The following is a 13168-nucleotide window of genomic DNA, read 5'->3' on the forward strand; positions in this document are numbered from 1 at the left end:
TTTGCTCGATTCTCACGAAGGAGTCTTCCAGAAAGTGCTAATGGTTACCAGACTGTGACGTCATCATCCGACCCACGTAACAAACAAAACCGAACCTACTTACATCTAGTGTTTCGTGAAGATTCGTGATAAAAGCGTGCAATTGAACAGGAGAAATTAGATTCATCGCAGCGAGAAGCAATATGCTTGGTCACGTGGTATGTACGGTAATGGTCAAAAGATGTTTGTTTTCTTAATGTAGTCCAACAGGTGTTTATTTTATATATTTTACAAATGCATTGACACAATATATGACAACATTTGCGTATTGTAGACAATGTAGTACTCGGTACAAGTAATTATAAAAAATCGTGTTTTGTTCTGTTGTGCTATACCATTTTGCTATCATTGAAGTAAATCGCTTTTCCTTTTGTAAACTTTTACTCGATGTATGTTTCGTTTATGTATAAATCATAGCTTTCGTCGTATTTGTAGGGGTTTGTGCCCAATAAATATTGGACTGAAAATTCATTCTGGGATAAAATAAAAACAAAGAGTGCATTTCTAGCAATATAATATCCTATTTCGGTTGTTATGCCAAGTATATTCTTAGCTTAAATATGTTTTAATTTTATTATTGCGATAGCAACACGACCTGTTTTTTAACGTCAAAACAAGAACCTGTTCTTTGTTTTGTATTTTTCATAACAATATTTTGACCTTTATACGCGTTAAAAACTTATCATAATCAAGTTTCATATGAGACAAAAATATGATATTTTTGTTTCTTATAAAGTTCATGAAACTGAACAAGTCTGATTAAACAGTGGTACATATTTGATTTTTTACAATAGAGCCCAATAAAAACAAATGACAATACATCAAGATGAACGTGTTCCTCACGTTCAAATATTGTCATGCAAACGTTTATGCGAACGTGTGCTGTCTCAAATGCAATGCCATGTCAGATCCGCCCAAAACCTGTCATTAATCTTTCCTGAGACAGTTATGGTTTTAAGATTAAATATTGTTTAATTTTTTTGCGCGCCGCCGACGATGACGTCAACGATACCAAAGCTTTGATTATGCCTCGACCTTTTTTTCTTCTTCAACCGACTAGCTAGCTATAAAATCAGTGAAACTTTCAAAAAATTACAAACAATTTACAATTTATATCCATCATTTGAACCTGCTTTTTTATCTCTGATGTTAAGAGATGTCGAGTAATTAAATAACCTTATTATTATAGAACTACGACTTTCTGGCGCTTAGCCCTTGAACTATCACAAATGCAAGTATGCAACTAATCAAAGCGTCCAATAATGTTGCATGCCAGATAGCAGAAACCGAATAAACACACCAAAAAAATTGTAGAAATATCAAGGTGTGATGGGAAATTTTTTATGCTGATTTAAGTATCTGAATACAAATACACAATACATAATCAGGCTTTTTATTCTTGACTTGTTTCAAAATATGCAGTATTTGATATCATAATGAAACGTACATATCAATTTGCACTGATAATGTTATGGTTAAGACATGCAAGAGCCGAGAAACTATAATGTGCTGTACGAGTGTTTTCTTATGGAGCTCATAATAGTTACCCACCTCAATAGCGTTCTAAATGAGTTTAGGTTTGTGACGCTGGTGAGATGAAATCCATAACGTTACGCGATATTAACGGTATCGCGTATATGACCCTCATGAACGTAAACCCCTGCATAACCTTCTGCACACGTTTTACTAATTGAGCGCATGAGATGTTGCCGTCGTCATGTTCTGCATGAGCTTTGCTTGATGGCCCTCAAAATTGTCAACGCACTCCATAATGTTCGTCAAAAGTGTTGTTTTTATCGCTCATAGAAGTAAACCCCTCTTTAACGTTCGGTATGAGTTATGCTGCAAGGCATTGATGAAGTTCAGGCGCTCATAATAAGTTGCCTCAAAAATGTTCTGCATGAGTTTTTCGTTTTATGCGCTCGTTTTAACAATCAGCAAAGGAGACTCATTTACATTTGTTACATGACTTCAGGAGCTCGTAAAAGAAGAATTGTTACTTCTACATCTATCTATTCGAAGGCGGGACGATGTCGTAACGATATCATACACAGGTAAATACTTTTGAACCGCAATTGTGGTCTGCCAATTATATTGTCTGTCGCATATTAAACTTCAATTATCTCCCTTTTGTGAAAGGTTGTCAATGTTTTTTTTAAGAAATTTAAGTTGTTAAACTCATTCGTCTTGTGTTTAGCTGCCAATTGGCAACGGTATGTATATTATATTCTTGTATGTCCCTTTAAGTAACTTTTACACCATTTTTCAATTTTCCAGAAACTAATATCTTTTATATATAACACATGTTACATTTCAAATGTATTTTCACCATGCGCCAGTCTGTGCTACTTTGATTCCATGTCGAAACAACAAAGATATTTCAAGTTGGAAATGACATTAATGACATTTTAATGTTTGTTTCATACAATTAATTTATGAGCTTATGAAAAAAATTCTATCGCATATGATAGCGGTAATCAGTCTGTCATGTAGCGGTTTAAAGGCGGCATAAAATGACATAAAGCGAAATCTGGCTGAGGTTTAAATGTACTGCAGAAGGTCTTGCGGAGTGGCTCGATTTTAGCCCGCCTTAAAATCCGATGTTGGACCTTTATAGCTTGTGATATTAGCTTGATGTCGGCCCTATATGTGAGTGTTTCAAACAGAATCCTTGCATTAGCCGCTTGACCCATTGCAGCCTAGATTCACAGGGTTGATCGGTTTGTTTCTGAAATAAAAAGGAACGCATGAAAAACTCGATCAAACCAACCGAATGAATCAAGATACTAAGATAGCCACCAGAGTCTTATACTGCTTCTTATTTTGACACGATCTTTGGGAAAACATACACATGTTCAATTAATGTTTTCTCAAGGCGGCCTGGATTGAAGCCAAATCATCGGGGAAGCGATCACTGAACTCAGATAATAAAGCTGTAGTAGAAACTTTTTTAGAATGCAAAATCTGAAGAATAACTTCCATTCATGTCCGTTTAACCCATTTTCGTGTGTCAATACGCTCCTTGTTAAGCAAAAACACGTCGAAACCATAACAATACATTAGTTGTACATGTATTGAGAGTATGATCCCGTACTTGTGCGGCTGTTTTCGCTGTGTATACTGGCGTGTTTTGTTTAGTAAAATATCTACTAACTATTTTAATATCAATATATTTATCAGTTAAGTATGGGTCAACAGGATAATTTGCGTTGCTAATGCTTCAAATACTATGATTTGCCTGAAATACCACAACACAGTTTATTTTCGTATTATGACTTACAGGCGTAAATTTATATAAACAATATTATGAATACAAGAAATACAATACTATTTGCCGTGACAATCATTTTATAGAGCTCTGTCAAAATGATGAATGCTCTGGAAGAAATGTTGTTAACTATTAACAAAGAATTCCTGGCAACGATCAGTGCAAGTATAAAATAACAGTTTCAAGGCAACAAATGCTGATATAAACTTACCTTTGTTGCACTTTATACGGATAGAATCCAGGCATTAGGTCAAACGTGTCAGATTACTGTTTTTCCGGCCTCTTTTCATTCGTACAGAACAACAAGACCACTGGATTAATTACTTAACAGCATGGCGAGCTGTAAAAGTCATCATAGCGGTTTTGATGTGCTTTAAAAGATGTCCAGTGGTTTCTTTTACCAGACGTATTTATAAGGCTTAAATATTGGAATAAAATCGAGATCCTTTCTGCTTGAAAATAGTATTTTTCCTGCAATATTACTCTAGGATTTTGATTACTTGCGTTTCTTGTGCATGTTGCCATTTCTGTGTCGTCTTCAATTCCATGAATATATTATATAATTATTCTTAAGCAGATACAAGAGGGGTTTAAAGCGTGTTGCAGACAAATGAGTCAACCGTTGCTGTCAGTCTTAATTAAGTAAATAAATCTTTTGTCTTAATAAGCCCCTACCTCGGTAGAAATAAAAAACTGTCTCAGAATGTTATCTCTTACAGAATGTTCATACACTAATTATATGATAAGTGTGTCAGTAATTATATTGTTCAATCACAGCTGTTGGACGGCTTGGTTGAAAGGGTTAAGTTATTGGTAAGACATCTGCTGGCAACATTTAATACAGCCACATACACACTAAAGTTACGAAACAAATTAAATGTAAAAAAATGAATAGGTTAATCTTCTCCATTCTCGTACACCAGGTGTACCAGATTAGCACTGTCGAACATCTGATGAATGAGAAGGATCTTATCTTACTTCAAATAAATTGAGGATTACATCATTTATCTACCAAAAAATGTTTTACTATACAATATAGGAACCAATGTGTCTTTTAAAAGTAGCAATTTGAACGTCAACTGCAGATGTAAATACAGCGCGATCAGCATCTTTGGGTATTAATAATAGATATATTTGACTAAAATTTAAGAATAAACCTTACGTTCGTTAATGTTTTGGCTTCTATTGTTTTAATTATATTTCATTTAATAATAGGATATATCTTTTTATTTCATCAATAAATGGAGAGAATAATTTTTATACAACATATTTAATTGGTACAAATATACATTATTAATGTCAAATAATGCATGTTTTATATACACAACAATGATACAATACACAAAGAAACATGTCATGGTTGTTTTAAAGTCGAGGGATAAGGATACCGATACTCGCATAGAAAGTGAGGACAATGACTCAATCTTCAAGAAGTATAATTCAGGTTTGATACTATTACTGAACACACATATATACAATATAACGGAAGTGACTTCGACAAAATGACGATAGCAAGCAGATTTGGCTCGGTGTTTACATTTAGACGAAATATCGTCACCTCTTCAGAAGGCACATACTTGTATTACTCGCCTTCGATGTTTATTAACTTGTTATGATAACTTCCGATTGTACATCTGCTTCATGTTTATTCTGCAGTTCCAGGATGATTTTGAAATATGGAATCCCTGGGGAATAGTATTGAATAGCATGTTGCAATCCTCATTAAAAGCTCGTCTCACGTCCGGTAATGTCCACGGTCGGTGCCATAGTCATGGGCCATTTCGCGTCTCACATCAATCGGAAGTCTCTGATGATTGGAACCAACAAGTCGCCATATGATTAATGGGATTGGGTTTGAGACTCCAGGCCTCTGATGTATGTTTCCATTGTATCAAGGATAGTCTGCTTGCTATATTGTTTTCTCCGGGTATGGCAGTACAAGCAAGAACTACATGCTTATGCTAATGATATTATGCGACTAACCAAAACGTTCATTGACGACATTTACGTAGTTAACATTTGTTAATGGGAAACCAGCAATACTTGAGGCAGACTTCCATGTAAAAATGATTGTATATGCCTGGGTTTTTTTATAACATCAGGGTGTGATTAAAACGCACTGATGACTCGTAGCAGTCTCAGAATGATTGCCATTTGATACGATGTCACCATTAGAATTCGGCAGCGAAAGTTAGGACAATTTGTGATAAAACTATTAACTTTGCTTTGGCATCACTTTCGATGAAGCCGACGGTTAGTTTACTTGTATCACCTCTGCATTGTGATTACTTTTTAAAACGTATATGGTCTAGGGTATATGTCGTGTCTGTCTTCGGAGTGTTAGTATTTCAGGCTCAGGTCGTTATTCTTCACTGACATTTCGCTAGAATTCTCAGCAGCTAAATGTGCTCAAAATTAGGTAATTCCTCATCAAACATCAAAAGAGCTTTTTTGGCTGCGTATTGGCTTTATCACGACACCAAAATGTCAACGTCAGACGAAGTAAAAAATAAAATGTCGTGTCGGGTTCGATCCTTTTACTTAACACACATATATACAAAACAACGGAAGTGACGTCGACGTTAAGTCCAAACGCCGCGACGTTACGTTAGGTAACATAGTGCAATATACAATACAAAATGCGATTAATGACATTGTTAGTGTTAATGAGTTATATGTCTGTCATATTGTACCACATCTGGCTCTTCTAGTTAATGCCAGTATCGCATCTAGAAAACGGATGTGAAATACGTTAAAACAAAGTCAAATTTCAATTTATATCCACACCCTTTAAAATTAACTCAGAAAGTACAACTTTCAGCAACTGTTGTTTCTTACAAATCAGTAGCAGCGCAATTTAAAATGCCTCAGTATTTTAATAAATACTGTTCCATAAGTTGTCATTATTTTTTACAATTACTCTACTGTCTATATTCGTGTTTTTGATTGAAAAGTATCAAAAGAGATCTGATCAAAAGATCCGCTAGGTATTAGGTGTTCTGACCAATATAATAATCCCGAAGAATGTATTAGGCATGGGCTTTGTCGAGGAGGTCCTTGTTCCAAAAGACGGTACTTTGATCGAGGAAATAACAATTAATGTTATCCGTAAACATTGGATTTAACATACAATCATTAACAAAGGTCAGTAACTGTTGTCATAGTGATATCAACTTTTGCGATTAAACCTTGAAGCATTTGCAATTACCACAACATACGCACATTACTATGCCATAGCATTCCAAATCTGGAACGCGCGAACAATAAAAATAGTGCAATGACAGAGTAGTTAATTGGAATATGTGACTAATAATTAGAAACATGTTTGCATTCAACAAAGAACATGATAAGAAATTATCGTATGACAATAAAAGCTGGCTATAACTTTAATCTTTGGTAATGCATGATGAATCACGACACCCTATGCAGTTTCCAATATAAAAATACAGCAAAAATGACAGTTTATTGACAACTTTAGGAATTACTCAAATGGGTAAACAATGTTAACAAGCATTTCCTTTAAAGATATTCAGCTTTTTAATGATTACTTAAACACAAACCTCCAAGTATCAGATTATGTATGGATGAGCATATATGAACGATTTTTATGAAAGATAACCATACAATGATAATGCAATTCCAAATGTCTAAAGAAGTATGTATTACAATATGATTTATATGAATGCTACATAAGTTTCATTTGTGTTACTGTATATATAGCATAATACGTGTAGAAAATAATATTTGTAAATAGACAGATTAAATATATATTAGTTATTGCCTTATTGGAAACAATTCGAAAGCCCATTAATGTAATGTAGGGATTTTAATACCATGTTTAAACGTCTGACTGGTGTGTCTTTCAATCAATATACCGGTGAAGTTGGGAGGATGGAAGCTCTGAAGGAGACACACCTCGTCAAGGTGTGAAGCTAAGAGTGGTTTTATTGAATCTTGGGCATGTGGTACCGGATTTGAATCAGTATAACGCCGGTATTAAGCTATGCGTTGGAACAGCAGAAATGGTGTCTTCATGGAAGTCAGAAGGACTAGGGAGTGTTATTCGTAGCATTGACCTAGCATTGCTGAGCGCCACCGAAACAATCTTCAACAAATATTCTAATATATTAGAATTATATTCGAATTAAAGCATTTAATATGTGCAAACGAAATAAAATGTTTCGTTGTCTATACTCATTGTTCGTAACCAACAATAGCTTCGCAAGGGGAGTTTTATTACTCAGCATCCCCATTATTCATAGTGAACAATTTATCAGGCCAACAGAGACATCTTGATAGCAACGGAGCAGAATCAAAATGAATTCTCAATGAGCCGCAGTCCGCATATTTTTTGTAAGGAGTGCCGTCCACACCAAAATAGTTTGGCTTAATCAAGAAAATAATATGTAGGGCACAATTCAAGACTGTACCATAGCGTGATGTCTGATGTGAAAATAACAGATCACATTGTAAATCTCCTTGACAGGCAAACAAGAAACAGGAGATTGGACGGGGACAAGCCTATCAAGTAATTGAAATACATTGTACGGATATGGTCAAATGCTTTAGCTGTATGACCAACATTTTTCCGTCCCTTAATACACAACATTCAGGAAATTGCTTCAAATATGAATTGAGTAATGAAGGGAAAAATATCTCTGTATCTTTAAAAAAAAACATATAGCGAAAAAAGACGTTGTCAGTCGGTTATCTGGAATAAAATTGGATAAAACGCAATCGCCCGTAGTCAAACACTTCTGTGAATACTTGTACAGTATTTTAAATGTAAAAATCTAACTCACAAAATTATGAAAACTTTTTTATGGCTACCAGTCAGCAAAATTAAATGCGATGGAGTTTTTTGTTTCTAAACGCACATTGTCTTCTAAGATTGGTTCCCTTTTCAAGGTAGAAAGAAATTAATGCGATCGTTATATGGATGCTACTTGCAGCCAATATCTATATTTGCAGTTTATGTTAAATAATCACAATGTCTAGGAAAAAATGAAATCAGTGAGATTATGTGTAGACAAGAATATGTTTATAGTTTACTTGTAAATAAATAACATCAATTTGATCTTTAATACACCTCAATTTCATCAGAGAACAAAGTATCATTTGATTAAAATATAACTGTAAGTAATCGTTAGCCATATTAATATTAAATATAAAAGCATTTAGTTTGGCTTGCTATTATTATTCCAATAATGTACTTAGAGACTTCCTTGAAAACAATACATTCAAAATAACGTTACAAAATAATTATATTATTCTATACATTGCAATCTATCAGTATAGAGGCAAAATACTAGCTCATTGCATGTATATATGTATAACCATGTTACAATTCTAATAATGTACTTTAAAAAATCGTTATAAAAATAAAATAAAAAAAACAAACATTCAATTAATTTCTCGTACTAAGTGTAAAGTGCAAAATACTAGCTCATTACATATTCATGTCATTAATGTCCTCCAGACGTTCTATATTGTTGCAACTGGTTCCTTAACATTCACCAAAACCAACCGAGCATGTTAATCTGTGTTTTCTACAGGTGCATATATTTGCATTTTTAAGCATGCTTTTTAGCTATGGTACTTCGTGGCTACATTCGTTGGTCGCAAGTTATGAACTTAGAGAACCGTTTTTGCAGTGTTCATTTTTTGAACAAATGTTAATTGTCATGTTCTTCCTTTAACTATCCAATGACAAAACTATGAATTCACCTGCTACTTTAATATGTTCTTGTGTGCTGTCCTTAAGAAAATACTTCAGCATGTTATTTGAAAAAGGGGATCTGATGATGCCTTCTTAAGTAATTGCTACTTCCCTAATATTCTTTATATCCGCGATACTGTTTGACAACCACTGAAAGCATGAACAAATGGCCGAATGTGGTATTCGTCAATTCTAAGACGACTTTTTGTTGCTGTGAAGTATCAATTCTACTCCTTGTTTAGTCAGATTTAGAATAGATGTTATGAAACTGTATGTTTGCATGATCACAAAGAAGAAATAACAGGTATGTGTCTTCCCCGGAAATAGCTGTAGGTTTGTAATAACTGAAAGTTTGTTCTCGGATAATCGAACATCTTTTTGAACAATAAAAATGCATGCAGTGTCCCCCGCGGCATTATGCACTGTACAAACCTACAGTTATTATCGGGGAAGACACAACACTGTTAGTTCGTCTTTATTATCATGCAAACGTACATGCATTTACCTGATAAGGAAATAAAGATGTGTCTGTTTTCGACATTAAAAAGAAAACTATATCTTTTTTAGATCTGAGAGGGTAATTGGCATTTAAACAAACTTTTGAACCGACTCCGCCCCTTTGTTCAACGATCATGCGTACTGTCTTTAGTTGACGGTGCGGAGCTGTATCCATCAAAACGATGTGGGGGTTCTATAACGTGCTGTGACAAAATTGCAGTACTGTTCAACTATCGAACCAAATGAAGACCCTTGTGCCCATGGGGTCCGTTGGAATAATGAACCTCCATCCAGTACGTAAGTATATTAGTCGGGTATATCGCTCAATTTGCTATCATTAATGCTCTAGAAAGCTTTATAATAATAATAATGATAGATAGGCGCACAGTTCGTACTAGAAAAGATGTTCAAAAGCATTGAATGAAACATTTTAACTTTAAAAAAATAAAAGTATTAAAATCCAAGAATGTTCAATCAGGAAGTATACAATTTAAAAACTGTGTTAAAAGGCATAGGGAATATATTAAACGTTATACTTTATTACATTGTATATTTGGTTTGAATTTATAACCTTGAACGTCTTCCATAGTTTCAAAATTTACAAAAACGAGCCTATTCATTAATATGACTGTTAACATGCGCACCGTCTATGCGCAAATAGTAAATTTTTTGCTAAACACGGGTCATCGTTGTTCGAATTTAAAATGTCTGCAGTTTGAAATTCCGCGCGAGTACGGGTGAGGACTTTCCACAGGTTTGAAACAAAAATATAACCTATCGCAAAATACACAAAAATTATGTGAAGGAATTTGTTTGACCCCAAATATTAAATTGACTAGCCTATAATAGAAAAGGTGTATTTGTATTAAGTTGTTTATGCATAATGCGGCTGTGCACGGCACAGTTTGCTACCTATTCAAGCCCTGTTTAACCGGATGCATTATTGTACTTGTTATTTTTGCAATTATATGATAATTATTACTATAGAAAACGTTTTCTGAACGTGCAACCTGTGCGATCATTGATAGCATAGTTGAAGATTCATTTGAAAAGAACCTATTACGCTCATCGATTCGAGTGTCCCCGATATTCGATTCGACAATTTGTCTTATCTTATTACTTGATAAAAACTTATTTAATAGTTACCCTGAGGTTCCTCCGTAGAATTGAGAGATTGTTTATCATGCGACCAGACAACGAGCATAGTGGTGCTTTAAAAACCCTTTTTGCAATTGATTGATAGTATACACAGAACAAGCGCTTAAAAACGTCTCGTTCTCGTTCGTGCCGTATCGTATTTATGTAGATCATTCATTACATTATGTCATATTTAAATTACGATATTTTTGTGGACATTTTGACAAAATCAAAAACAGAAAGGAAAGTTATCTTACGCATATCTTGATAGCCGGTCCGCAGTTTGTCCCATATGGCCAAATCAACTTTTATTTGCTATTAAATTCCCTCTAATTATTTTTTCAAATTATCACGTATGACCTAATGCTTTGATATTTTACAATGTTTATATCGTAATTGAAATGTTGCTTTTCATACCAACAGGATTTCTGTGTGCTCTGCTGTCAGATATCAGTGGATTTTTACAACTATTCGAATATTGAAAAAAAACACTTTAATTCAAATTGACACATTTTCTGTAGAAATAGTCATTTGCACTTTCATATTTCTGGAAGCACAAAAAGTTCAAAATAATGTGAACTAGGCCTCTCAAAATAATGTTGTATAATTGCGTATTAAACATAAAATTTGTCTTTTAAAATGGATGTGTGATTAGATGAAATTTAAGAAACACTACTTGTACGTAGACGTGTTATCCGTATAAGTACAATAAATTGAAAGTAATAATCTTTAGCGGTTGTATGCTCACTGCAAGGCATGAAACGTTTTCCCCGTGATAACGCTTATTTCAAAACTGTTGATTCCATGCTGCAAAATAATAATTGAAAACTTACGTTGTGTAAGTCGTCACAAGTTTCTGAGTGTGTTTTTGACATCTTTAAACCGGTATATTTTACGCTTGCCTTGATACAATAACTCTCCAAATGAAGATCATATGTAGAGGTAAAAATACAGTTTTGCATCTTCTCTTTTAAAAGAATTCCTAATTATCAGCTGCACACATATCAAAATTCATGTTTCTAAATACCTCTGTCTGCATATGCGTTATGCAAGTGTTTGCACGACAGAGAACAGAGTTTTACAGAACGGCATTTACTCTGCCTTTTTGTTATTAAACTCCTTTTATTGTCGAAATTTCATCAAACTAAACTGCTTCAGTTTTTTTTTCTAAACTATTTCTTAATCTATTCCTAAAAAATTGTCTTCTAATACTAGATTTATACTTTTGTTAGAATTTTACATCTCATTGCTCATCTCAAATTCATTACTAAAACTGTTATAAATGAAATAATTACATCTTACCATTCCAATTTGCATCGGTTTAATGGTATAGTACTCAACGAACACAATATCAGTATTGTAATCCGACCGTTCACGACAAAGCACAAAATTAATTGAACGGACAAACACTAGGAAGGAACTTAATTAGAAAGCTTATAAACTAATATCAGTGCATTTCAAACAATTGACAGATGTCGATTGCATCAGACTAACAAGTGAATCGATATAAATCCAATTCTATTCAAAAGGTAATTAATTTCTTATATTGTCGCTATACTATATATCTTGGTTTATTTACAAACAACACGCGATAACATACCTTTAGGAAAGACTGATGCATGATTAAGTATGAGAATGAGTGTCAAATACCTATTAAAAATTGTTCATGAAGTCTTTGAAATAACATGCATCTTGAACGATATCAGTAGTCATTTATGAACAAATTCCTTTACTCATGTCACTGTTAGTCCTTTATCCCTGTCGGGTTAAATGTTTTGTTTTTTTTAAAAAATACAGTCACTTGGTTTCAAATATATCTTTGAGACTAGCAACACTGTGGTATTTGTGATTGCTACGCGATTAGGGCGATGTCTAGAACTAACGACTTTTCGATTGACAGTACGGCTGATTACCCGGTGGTATTTCACTTGTCTAACTGGTTGCTGGTTGTCCGGTTAGCGCAGTGGTTAGCGCACTCGCTTCTCACTAAGGCCACCCGGGTTCGATTCCCGGCCTGAGCTCATGTGAGTTTGGTCGGTGGTCACCAAGCCAGACAAGTGGGTTTTCTCCGGGTACTCCGGTTTCCCCCATAACATAAGACCACACTCTCGCGCAAAATCGTGCCAACGAGAGTGACTTAGTATAAGCTATCATAGCTTTCTTTACAATCGTTGTAAAATATATAACGTTTAAACTAACTGGTTGCTTAATTTTCTCATTTTTCCACCTGGTATAGGTACCTAAGACATTCTTAGGCAATGCTGCTACTTATAGAATTTGTCTCAAGAATTTGATACTTCCTAATCCTGAGGTTATTTTTCCAGTTGTCCTCCAGGAATGTTTGCTCGATGGTCGGTCGTATTACTAATGTTTCGAAGAAACTCTTTTAATCTAAATGCGTCTGGAGAGTCTTAGACTAGCGATGTTATAAACAATTTCGTCATAACAAGTAACAGATCAGACCCTTTAGTCGGCTAACAATTGAATTGGTGTGTATAAGCTTTTTT

This window comes from Mya arenaria, chromosome 13 (genome assembly GCF_026914265.1).
Source record: "Mya arenaria isolate MELC-2E11 chromosome 13, ASM2691426v1".
NCBI classification, from domain to species: Eukaryota; Metazoa; Mollusca; class Bivalvia; order Myida; family Myidae; genus Mya; species Mya arenaria.